This window comes from Nicotiana sylvestris, chromosome 9 (genome assembly GCF_000393655.2).
Source record: "Nicotiana sylvestris chromosome 9, ASM39365v2, whole genome shotgun sequence".
In the NCBI taxonomy this organism is placed as follows: domain Eukaryota; kingdom Viridiplantae; phylum Streptophyta; class Magnoliopsida; order Solanales; family Solanaceae; genus Nicotiana; species Nicotiana sylvestris.
In genome coordinates this window covers 66,564,922-66,577,540 of record NC_091065.1, presented here as the reverse complement: position 1 = coordinate 66,577,540, position 12,619 = coordinate 66,564,922, and positions in this window count along the sequence as shown.

Here is a 12,619-nt window from a genome sequence, read left to right as displayed (position 1 = left end):
ACCTTCCAAGTTTGGAATTGCTTTATTAGTTCCCGTACCTTTTTGAGATATTCTTGCATTCGTGTCTCCCTGGCTGTATAAGTCCCCAGCATTTGATTGACCACGAGTTAAGAATCACTCTTAATTATAATCTGTGTTATGCCGAGTTCTCGTGCAAATTCTAGACCTGCAATTACAGCCTCATACTCTGCTTCATTATTAGTTATAGAATGACATTTTATAGCCTTTCTAATAGTCTCACCCGTAGGTGGTATGAGAACTATCCCTAGGCCTGCTCCTTTTACATTAGTTGAACCATCAATGAATAAAATCCAAGTCCCCGGGTTTGCACCATTAAAAACTTGTAATTCTTTTTCTGCTTCTAAATGCATCCCCTGGCTAAAATCAGCTACAAAATCGGCTAATACTTGAGATTTTATAGCAGTCCTAGGTTGATAAATGATTTCGTATTCACTTAATTCTATAGCCCATTTTGCTAACCTCCTTGACAATTCATGTTTATGCAAAATGTTTCGTAATGGAAAAGCAGTAACTACAACAATGGGATGACATTAAAAATAAGGTCTTAATTTTCTAGATGCCATGATCAAAGCTAATGCTAATTTTTCTAGTTGTGGATATCGTGTTTCAACATCTAGTAAAGACTTGCTTACATAATAGATAGGAGATTGTTTACCTTGGTCCTCACGGACTAAAACAGCACTTACCGCAACTTCTGACACAGCCAAATAGATGAGTAGCTTTTCTCCTTCCTTTGGTTTTGCCAATAGTGGTGGATTTGACAAGTAAGCTTTTAAATTTCTAAGGGCTTGTTGGCAATCTTCGTTCCATTCAAAATGATCTTGCTTTTTGAGTGCGGAGAAAAATTTAAAACATTTTTCTGAAGATTTGGGAATAAATCTCCTCAAGGCTGCAATTCTTCCCGTTAGCCTTTGGACTTCTTTTTTACTCGTAAGGATATCAGGGATCTCCTCTATTGCTTTGATATGAGAAGGATTTACCTCAATACCACGGTTAGAAACGAGAAAACCTAAAAATTTTCCTGAGGCAACCCCAAATGCACATTTTTCTGGATTGAGTTTCATATTAAATTTTCGTAAAATTTCAAATGTAACAGATAAATGAGAAATATGATCATGAGAATGCTAGGTTTTTACGAGCATATCGTCTATATATACCTGCATGGTTTTTCCTAAATGTTCTTGGAACATTTTGGTGACCAACCTTTGATAGGTTGCTCCAGCATTTTTGAGACCAAAGGGCATTACTTTATAACAGTAAGTCCCCTTGTCTGTGATGAAAGAAGTTTTTTCTTCATCACTGGGGTCCATTTTAATTTGGTTGTACCCCAAATATGCATCTAAAAAACTTAAAAGTTCATGTCCTGCAGTTGCATCAATTAACTAATCTATATGCGGTAAAGGGAAAGAATCTTTTGGGCAGGCTTTGTTAAGATCTGTATAATCCATGCAAACCCGCCACTTACCGTTTTTCTTAGGTACAACAACTGTGTTTGCTAACCAATTAGGATACTTTACCTCGTGGATTGACCCAATTTTCAATAGCTTTTGGACCTCATCTTGAATCACCTGATTTTTGAAAGTTTCTTGCTTTCTTTTGCTTTACTGGTGTGAAGGATGGGTCTTCATTTAGTTTGTGAGTCATCACATCCGGTGGTATCCCTGTCATATCAGCATGGGACCAGCAAAACAGTCTACGTTAGCTTTTAAAAATTCAATCAACATACCTCGCATGTCTGAGCTTAAATTGGCTCCAACATAAACCTTCCGTTCAGGCCATTGCTCAAATAATATCACAGCCTCGAGCTCTTCGATTGTTGTTTTGATATTTTCATTCTCTTCAGGTTCTTGAATTGTATCAGGTCTCGAGTCTAAATCTGTCTTTTCTTGTTCAGTTGAGGTTTGATCCTTGATACCTTCAACTGTTTCCTGTAATTGCTATTTTTCTTTATTTACGGTGCTCGTATCTGTTACAGCGTTGATACTCCCGGTTGTCTGCTGATCCCCACAAATTTGGCAAATTCCCCACGGTGATGGGAATTTAATAACTTGATGTAGAGTTGATGGGACGACATCCATATCATGGATCCAAGGTCTCCCCATGATCATATTGTAAGCCATTTCCATGTCTACTACCTGAAATTTAGTTTCTTTAACAACACCTGCAGCAAAAGTTGTTAGAATTACCTCTCCTTTTGTTACCACACTTGAATTGTCGAACCCGGACAATGTATGCGCCTTAGGTATCATTTTGTCTTCAGCTTGCATTTCACGTAATACCCTTAATAGTATAATATTTATGGAACTTCCTGGATCAATCAAAACTCGTTTTACATTAGTATCATGTACAAGTAAAGATATTACCAGTGCGTCGTTATGTAGGATCATTACTCCTTCGGTATCTGCATCATCGAAAGAAATACTTTCGTTTTCTAAATCCTGCCGTACCCGTTTCCCGTGTGTTATCGTTACTTTAGAAACCTTGTTGTAAGCCGTATATGTTACACCGTGAATTTCTTCTCCCCCACTTATAACATTCACGGTTCTCTTGGGTGAAGGGGGCTTTGGTGGCTCTTGCCTATTTTTCATATAGGCTTGCTTACCTTTCTCACTAAATAACTCAGTGAGATACCCTTGTTTCAATAGATGATCCACTTCACTTTGTAAGAATCTACATTCTGAAGTTTTATGCCCGTGATCATTGTGGAATTCGCACCAATGGTCTGGATTGCGCCTATTTGGATTTGACCGCATCTCTTTTGGCCATCGTACTTTATCTCCCATTCTCCTCAAAACAGCTACGAGCTCGGAGGTAGTGACATTAAAGTTATATCCACCAAACCTTGCCTTTAAACTTCTGTCATCATCTCGTGACTCTTGTCTGTTTCGGTCATTTCTGAACCTTGATGAAGAACCAGATTCCCTGTTCCTCGATTTTTGATCATACCGTTGACTATCCTGCTTTGACCGTGAGTCTTTCCCTGCAGGTCCCATATATGGATCATACCTATTCTTACATGATCTCTTTTCGATCTCTGATCTCCTGGAACTGCTCCTTTCTTCATGATGAAATTGGGGAATGGTATCTTCCTCGATTCGCAGCTTCGTACTGTACCTGTTATAAACATCATTCCAAGTAGTTGCAGGAAATTCACGAAGACTTTCCTTAAGCCTTCTCGCGGCTTCTAAACTTTTGTCATTTAAGTTGCTTGCAAAAGCTATTGCAGCCCAATTATCAGGAACGCGAGGCAAAGTCATTCTTTCACGTTGGAATCTATCAACAAAATCCCTGAGCAACTCAGAGTCCCCTTGTTTGATTTTGAAAATATCCTCCATTCCTTTCTCAACCTTTTGAGCTCCCGAGTGTGCTTTAATAAAAGAATCTGCAAGCTCAACAAAAGAATTTATAGAATTTTCAGGTAAAAGAGAATACCAGGTTAATGCGCCCTTGGTGAGTGTTTCTCCAAATTTCTTGACCAGTACTGATTCAATTTTTTGTTTGGTCAAGTCATTGCCTTTCACGCCTGTTGTAAATGCAGTCACGTGGTCACGTGGATCTGTTGTACCATCGTATTTTGGGATGTCGGGTATTTTGAACTTTTTACGAATTGGAAGGGGAGCAACACTTGGCTTCCAAGGTTGTTGTGAATATTTGTCCATATCCACTCCTCTAATCACAGGTGGAACTCCAGGGATTTGCTCTATGCGTTCGTTTTGTTCCTTAAGCTGTTTCTGCAAGGTTAGTACTAAATTTTGCCAATGAGAAGTAGTTGAATTACCTGGTTCCCCCTCCTGTGAATCACTGGGGGTTGCTCCATTACCCGAATTAATCAGCCCAGAACGGGGATTTTCCAACGTGTTGTCATTTGGTGTTGACGGTGCAGCAGGTAATCGACGGATTAGAGCTTCTAAAGGTTTGTCAACCCGTGCATCAATTATTTTCTGTAAAACCTCATCTCTTCCATCAACATGCTCAGATTGATCATTAGGAGTGCCCTCACGAGATCCACATGGAGAACCTTGAGGGGAAAGATCATCACGTTGATCTCCATCAACTTGATGTGCTTGATTTTCATGAATGTTTTCGTTGTTGTTTGACATGATGATAACAATAGGTAGGATGTAACGTAAAAAGAATAGATTATCAGATTCCCGGTAATGGAACCAATTTGTTTAACCAAAAATCTGAGTCTTTGGTCAAAGCTAGAAATAAAGAGAAATTCGGGTTACTGATAATCTGGAGACGAAAATAATAGAAGATTTCTGAGAATAATAAAGTAATAAGTAGTTTTGTATTTCAGTGTAATCTCAATAATATTTCGTGTCCCTACAGATGTTGAGTCCTTCTCCTTTTATAGTTGATTCTAGGAGAAAGTGTAATGCCTTTGTCTTGATGAGACAATTATGAGCAATAAATGACATTAGAAGAAACGTTACACAATCATTTCTATTTAATTCAAATTTTCTAACGTATTTGATATTTAATGTTGTATTTAGACTCTTTTACGTCATCAGATTCGTATCTTCAACTTCTTCCGATCTTCGGTCTTTAAATGACTCGAATAGGTACGAGACTCGTGCCATTTGAGTAACGGTCCACACCTATGTTGCTTTCTTCTCCCCATATCTGTTGTCGCCTGTGCCTCTTGGCTATTTATTGCGTTTTGACCTTTTGACCGGTCCACGTGTCATGACACGTCATCTTCAATATTCAGACTCAGTTTTTTTCCCAATACATTACCATCACCGAAACATGTATAAATAATTCTCTCTCTCTCTCTCTCTCTCTATATATATATATATATATATATATATATCAGAGTTTAGGCAAGTAAGAATAAATTACCTAATGGTTTGTCTCTATCCACACCCTTGAATGTTGTCATATACTATGTATAGTCTAAGATGGAAAAATGCTTCGCTAGTGAGAACTACTTTTCTTCTTGTTTCCCCAACAAAATAATACATATATGTGTGTATGTGTGAATGTTTATATATATGGATGTATGTATGTTTGAAGTAATGCACTTATACATGTGAGATTTTATGTATTACACGCATCAGACACATTAACCCTAGATTCGTTCATATAAATAGCTTTGTTTAATTACCTTTTTCAAGATCTAAAATGCCAAGAAGACAGTCATTTTGATTCTATAAATATTGGCATTTTCATTTACCAAAGAGACATCGTCAGGCTGAAAGACAAAATAAAAGAAGTCAGTCCTCGTAAACAGCCTAATGTTTGTCGCCTCTAGCTGAAGTGCACTTTAATGAGTTCAAAAGCTCAAGGTTTATTTGTAAAAAGCTAAATATGGAGTATTTAAGATTCTTAATGACGGTTAATGATTAAGAGCCAGTTCAAATTCTAACTTTGCAGCCGGAATTGTTGAAATTATTGAATTATTTCCCTCAAACTCTATACAAACAAATCATTAACTACTAATGTGTGATAGTGATGACAAATATTGCATCATTTAATTTATATTCGGAGTGGTTCAGATTACTAAATTATACTATATGTGAAAAAAAACTTGTATCTGATAATCTGAAGTTAAACTTCATGGCTAGCTAGTTAGTTTTGTATTGTTGAATCAATTAAACAATATTTTCAAGCGATTGTTTTTCCCTTCGGTCAATTACATTCAAATATTACGTTCATGAGTGACAAGGATTGAAAACGACCTATACTAATTTGACACTAAACTTAACATGTGAATGCTCTCATCTAAGAAGAATGTATGAGAAAGATGTGAATTAGAACAAATTGTAAACGTTGGCAAAACATTTTGATTATATTTATTAGAGCATGCAACCAAATACGAATTAAGTTTGCGGCGAAATACGAAATATGTAGATTCCATTGAGACAAATTAAATAAACCCTATATATTCACCTAATTTAGGAGTAAGCAAGACCAATAATGTGCTTTTGATCGGATTGCGATGATATATATATATATATATGGACAGTGTTATCAAGTACGTACCCAAGGAAGGGTCATATGTTTGGATACATTATGCAGTCAACACGGCTAAGAGATTGGAGCACTCCTTTTTTAATTCATGGATTAGATGAAGAAAGAGTCAAATCAGACAAACTACTATTTTCTATGGCGATTTAACGTGTTATACACTGATTAGTATTATAAGGTTAATTTGTTGTAGCAGTTTGTTTGTCTTTCCTTTTAATTAATTATTAGTTCCTCCAATTATATAAGCAGTTACCTATAGTTATATTTGAGGTGATCTCTACGACAAAACAAATATTCTTTCACTGTAGCTAGGTATAGATGTTAAACTCTTTTTATCATGTCTAAAATGTTTTAGGTTGGGAAGCAATTACTGGATAGTTGATAAAGATCAACATTTTATTAAAGAATAAGCACTACTTGCTTGCGTAACAAAGATTGGAAGAGCTTTCTATTGACCAATAATATGATATTTATTGCCCTTCTCTTCAAGTTGTTTATCGTTTTTCTTTTTCTTTTTAATTCTTTCCTTCTTCTCCATCTTTCTTGTATTTTTCCCAAGTCAGGATTTGATAAGAACTAACAGTTTATGGGTTTTGCTTTTGTTTCTTTATTTTTTATATAATATTGTTTTTCGGTTGCTAATACCAATTAATTATATATACATTTATAATTAATTGGTATTAGCAACCTAAAAACAATGATGAAGGTGGGGCTTAACTATTGATTAGGATAAGTGAACCACCAGCTTTTGTTGACAAAAATAGCATTATAGATCGAAGTAATCGTGTAATAAACAAATTAAACAGTAGTTGATAGAGACGTGTATATTAGTGTTTTAAAATGTTTTTTTTGGACTCGCCTCGGGCCTCGCTGTTGGAGCGAGACACTATCAAAACGTCTTGAGGTACAAGTGTGGTGCTTAGTTCTATGAGGCATACTCCCCAAACACCCGATTGTGTCCTAAACATGCCCAATACCCGAGGCTCATCCAACAGTAAAATCATATATTGAATTTACTAATTAATATTCTTAATTGACTCTCAAAGCACCTTAACAAATGAATGTTTAAAGTTCTATTCATTTATAAAATTATGAAAATTGTGAATAACTCAAATAACTAATCATAGTATAGTATATTTACTAGTAATTGAGAACATTATGAGAGCGAATATCATTTGAGCATTTCTTTTGAAAATAGATAGCGAATATTTGTATATTTACTTGCTAGATCCTCGTGTCTTAGTTCTATATCTTTCAAAATTATCGAACTTTTAATATTTTATTATTTAAAAGTGATTTTATGTTTACTAATTACGAAAGAGTAATGCTTTAAATTACAATATTGATGAAGTTTATTGAGTATTTATTTTTAGGGAGGTAAAATTGTGTAGTTTGATAATATTTTTTAAGAAATTTTGATTTTTAATTGTTTAAAAGTCAAGACATTATAGTTGATATATATATATTTTATAGTAACTTTAACACTATTGCATTATTTATACTTGTAAAAACATGCTGGCTAGTTATTTTATTTTATTTAATACTTTTTAATATCTTGGATTTTTAATGTTTTGTGTTATTATGCTATATTATTATTTTACGAATTAAAATTTTTAAAAATCCTATAAAATTTTAACTCAAAATAATTTAACTTTAAACTTTTTATTTTACCCATTTTATTTCTAATGAGAAGCTTTTATAATCACACAAATGTCATGGCCCACAAAACTTTTGTCCCTTAAACTTTTAAGATCATAAATTTTAAAAATCTTCCTCTTTTCTTTTAAACTTCGTATCGAGTCAAATTAATTTATCTAAATTGAGAGGGGTACATAATGGTAAAATGACTGAATGTCGGAAACAAACACGTTTACGCTACAGTAAGACTAGTAGCTTCCCATTAGGTTTACACTGACTTTGAAATAATTCGTTAGTCCCTTTTGCACTGACAGCCTGGTTTTGACAGCCTGGTTTTGTTGTTTTATCATATACGTAGTAGTGTAGTTTGGGTGAGTCCGAAACTTAAATAATGTTAAAATTGGCACAAAATACGTTTTTACCGTTAAAAAAAAGTTATATAAATACATAAAATGCAGTATAATACTGCATTTTACTTTAACGGAAAGTTAGCCGTTAAAGTTAAACGCAGTACTATACTGTGTTTTATTAAAAAATTATTTTTGTTTAGGAAAACGCAGTACAATACTGCATTTAACTTAAACGCAATATTGTACTGCGTTTCCCTATAATATTTGGGCCCACTTCTGCAGGACCACAGAGAATTAATTTTTAGTGTAAAACGTAGTATTATACTGCGTTTTACACTGAAACGTATTATTATACTGCGTTTTACTCTGATTTTTGGGCCCACCAATAAGTGTCCTGCAGATAATTGACATAACAATAATTCAAATACATAAAACGTGGTATTGTACTGCGTTTTACATAAAAAAATTCTGCACCCCAGGCTCGGAATTGCCTTATTTAAAGGCGTTTCAATTTTATGAAAATCCATTCAATACTTTCTTCAAACTTCCGTTCATTCTTCTCTCTTCTTCTTATCAATCATTTTTTTATAATGTCTGAAGAGCCAAAAATAAGGGTTTCATTATATTGGGGGGGGGGGGGGGGGGAGTTGTGCTGGAGAATAACTCCGTGAGGTATAGCTCTCCTCCGCAGTGTCATGTTAAATTGCCGCTTACAATGGAGTACGATAAATTGGTATCGTTGTTACGTAAAAAGATGAGTGTGAGGAAGCGTTCGGTTAACCTTAAAGTAATCGGTAGATTTCCGTATTCAGTGACTCCGCAGGGGTTTGCTTATTATTCTGAATTTAACATCGAAGATGATGAAACTCTTAGAGTTTTTTGCGGATTTCGGATGAATACAGGGAATTTATTATAATAAAATTGTTGGAAATATACGTCAAGATTGAAGACGTTCCCAATAATGAGGGGGTGCATAGTAGGGATAACCCCCAGTCATCGGGTGGTTATTCTGAAGCAGTTTTTGCTGGACAGATTGTTGATGAAAGAGCTTGCCTTGATTTAAACTTGTCACCACCGGCGAATGAGCAGCCACAAAATAATTTTTCGACTTTCTATAATCCACAAGACGACTGATAAACTTCATTTTTTCTATGCTTTAGCATTGTTTATTTTATGTTTTAATTGGATTTGTATTAACACTCATATTTTCATAGGAGGTATCGTCCGGATATGTATTTTACAAGTTATGACCCCGCCCCTAGTTGGAATATGCGTAGTTCTGGCGTATTGGACCACGGTGGTCCATCCGGGAGTCGTCACCAACAAGAAAATATCCATCATGAAACGTCAAGACAGTACGACTTGTAAGTAAAGTGATATAGCTATATATAAAGTATTTATCTAGTTGGGTAACTTATCATTTTGTTCTTTTTGTGCAGTGAAAACGAGCTTCTTGATGTTCATGACCTCACACAATTGCCCATAGATGACGTATTGACTCGTGATTTGGCAGATGCGCAGAGTTAGGAAGATGATAGTGATTATGACAATAATGTGGATGTGTCTGGAGATGACACACCCTTCCCTGATGAGGGTGATGATGAGGAGGAAGTGAATGTTGAACCTGAGCTGACGAGGGAGCATGTTCTTCCACCTCCCGCTAGACAAAGAGTGTACGAGTCCCACGTGCCATTTCATGAGCGAAATATTCCCTACCTTGATAATTTGCCAAGTATGCCAAACTTGGATGCCCTCACAAGGGATGATGATGAAATTCGGTCAGCGATGTGGGATGAGTCTAGACTAGCGTTCTGACGAAGGGCATGTATTTCCCCGATAAAGCTCGCCTAATTAGGGCTATAAAAATCTACAGTGTAAGAGAGTGCCGTGAGATGACGGTAATGGAGTCAACTATAGAGGTATACAAGGCTGTATGCCGTAGAGACTTTATGAGTTGTCACTGGATGTTGCATGCCAGCAAGAAGAAATTAGGTTTGTGGAAAATGGGTAAATTTATTAGCACCCACAGATGTGAAATAGACACATTCAATGAGAATCATTTCAACCTGGATGTAGACTTGATTTCTCTTGTCTTGATTCCATATTTGGAAGTGTCCATTAGGTTCAAGATTAAAGAGTGTATTACAGCCGTCCACCAGGAGTATGATTGTACTATAACCAAAAGAAAGGCATATCTCGGTCGCAAACGTGCCTTTGAACTTATTTATGGCGACTGGGATAAGTCTTTTTCATCGATGCCCAAGTACATGGCCGCACTGCAACACTTTAACCCCGGGACTGTTGTTGAATGGAGGCTTGAGCGGAGTCCAGACAGACTGGAATATATTTCAACTATGTGTTCTGGTCATTTAAACCAACAATTGATGATTTTGTGCATTGTCGTCCTGTAATTTCCATAGACGGTACTCGTCTATGGAAAGTATGATATTAAGCTTTTGATTGCAGTTGCAGTAGATGCCAACAGACAAATATTTCCGCTAGCTTTTGCCATTTATGTCAACGAAAGCGAAGAGACGTGGACACTTTTCTTGGCCACTTAAAGCAGCACGTTGTCAAATAGCGTTCAAGTATTTGTCTAATATCTGAACGACATGGTGGTATTTTACGTTCTGTGCGGCACTTTCCTGAATGGCAGGAACGCTATGCGTACCACCGTTACTGTGTGAGGCACCTGAAGGCCAATTTTCAGAAGAAATATCCTGACAAGGCCTTGCATGACTTAATGTGGATAACTGCAACTGAGCACTAGCAGTGCAAATTCATGAGGCACATGGAAGCGATCCGACAGCTAGATCCACGAGCCTATACTTGGCTGATGGGACATGAGCTTCACATGTGGACATTGCATGTTGATGGCGGAAGAAGATGGGGAGCCCTAACTACAAATGTGTCGGAGTCATTCAACGACTGCCCGTGGATTGCCTGTCACTGCCATGGTCCGCATGACATTCAAACAAAGTGCGGAGAGGTTAGTTGAAAAGCATGGAGCTGCATCGACATTGATGGACTGTGTTCAATTTATGCCAATACCCATGAAAAGATTTAAAAGGTACAGGAGGCGAGCACATTGACATTCATTTCTATAGTACGATCATGACCGGAGTGTTTTTGAAGTTAAGACCGCTATCCGCGGACACCGTGGGAATAATCTACAGACAGTGAATAAAGCCAGAAGGTTGTGTTCATATGGGAAATGGACCATCTACCACATGCCGTGCGCACATGCGTTGAAGTGCTCTCAACAAGTTGGTTTTGGGGCAACCAACTATATTGATAGACAATACAGTGTTGCTGCATACATAGACACGTATAGTGGGCAGTTGCAGCCATTAAGTGCTAAGCATTATTGGCCGCCAGAACCTTTTAAGATGGTATGTAACAAGGACTATTTGCGCAAGCTGCAAGTGCAAAAGAGAACGCGTATATGGAACCAAATGGATGTTGGTGAAACCGTTTATGCGCGTAAATGTGGCATATGCTCGCAAACAGGACACGATCGTCGTAAATGTCCTTCAGGTGGTGTGTGTGGCGGTGGTAATCCAGCTCCTGGTGCAAGTTCGTCGAATGTACCCAACTATCAAGGATACCCCTAGTCTTTTGTTTTCGTATTGTTTTTTGTAATACGTGTCTGTACTTGTGTATGTTGCAATATCTATCAAATAAAATTATGTTCCATAATCTTGGTACATCTTATTTTTTAACATGACCTTTTGATATAGTTGTTCAAATATTAAACTTATTGGTGTTTGTAAAAAATACAAAAAATTTAATATTAAAAAATAAATTTAATATGTAAAGCGCGATATAATGCTACATATTTTTGAGATGTCTTGTCATTCTAAAAAAGCTGAAAACCATGTGAAAAACAGTTTTCTTGCAGAAAAATTTAATATGTAAAGCGCGGTATAATACTACGTTTTATTGAGTTGTCTTGTCGTTCTGAAAAAGCTGAAAACCATGTGAAAAAACAGTTTCGTTTCAGAGAAATTTAATATGTAAAGCGTGGTATAATACTACGTTTTATGTGAAATCTTACCTATAAATAACGAGTGCATTCTAGTTATTTTCTGTGCTTAACAATAACCAATAGCAAATATTTCCATAAAACCAAAGTTTCTCTTTAAGAAATGTCTCAACAACCCCTTTATGTCCCAAAGTGCTATTGCGGAGAAAAAATGCAGTTTGTACAATTGGTGGGAAGAAGGTGGACGCTGCTACTGGGCGTATACGAAAAAGTTTGATAGGCAACCTGACGAGCCTACATGTGATTGTGAGGTATGGATGAATGAACCATGTGAGCAGAAATACTACAAAGAGAGAATTTATGATTTTCATAATTTGTGTACGAGGCTTAGGGAAAGAGAGTGCCGAACCAACCAAGAAATTGAGGAGTTAAAGGCGAAACTCAAGGAGGTGAAAGAAGAAAAAAAAAGCTGGAAGACCAACTCAAGTGGTTGGAGCAGAGAGTAGTAACCAGTCGTGACTAAACAGTGGCTTGTACGTGTTGAGCGTAGTAGTGTATCTTTATGTTTCCCTTATCAAGTATTTTCATTAGTTGTACTATTTTTTTTGTTATGTGTATCTTTAGGTTTGCTATGTTTGTGTTTGTGTTGTCA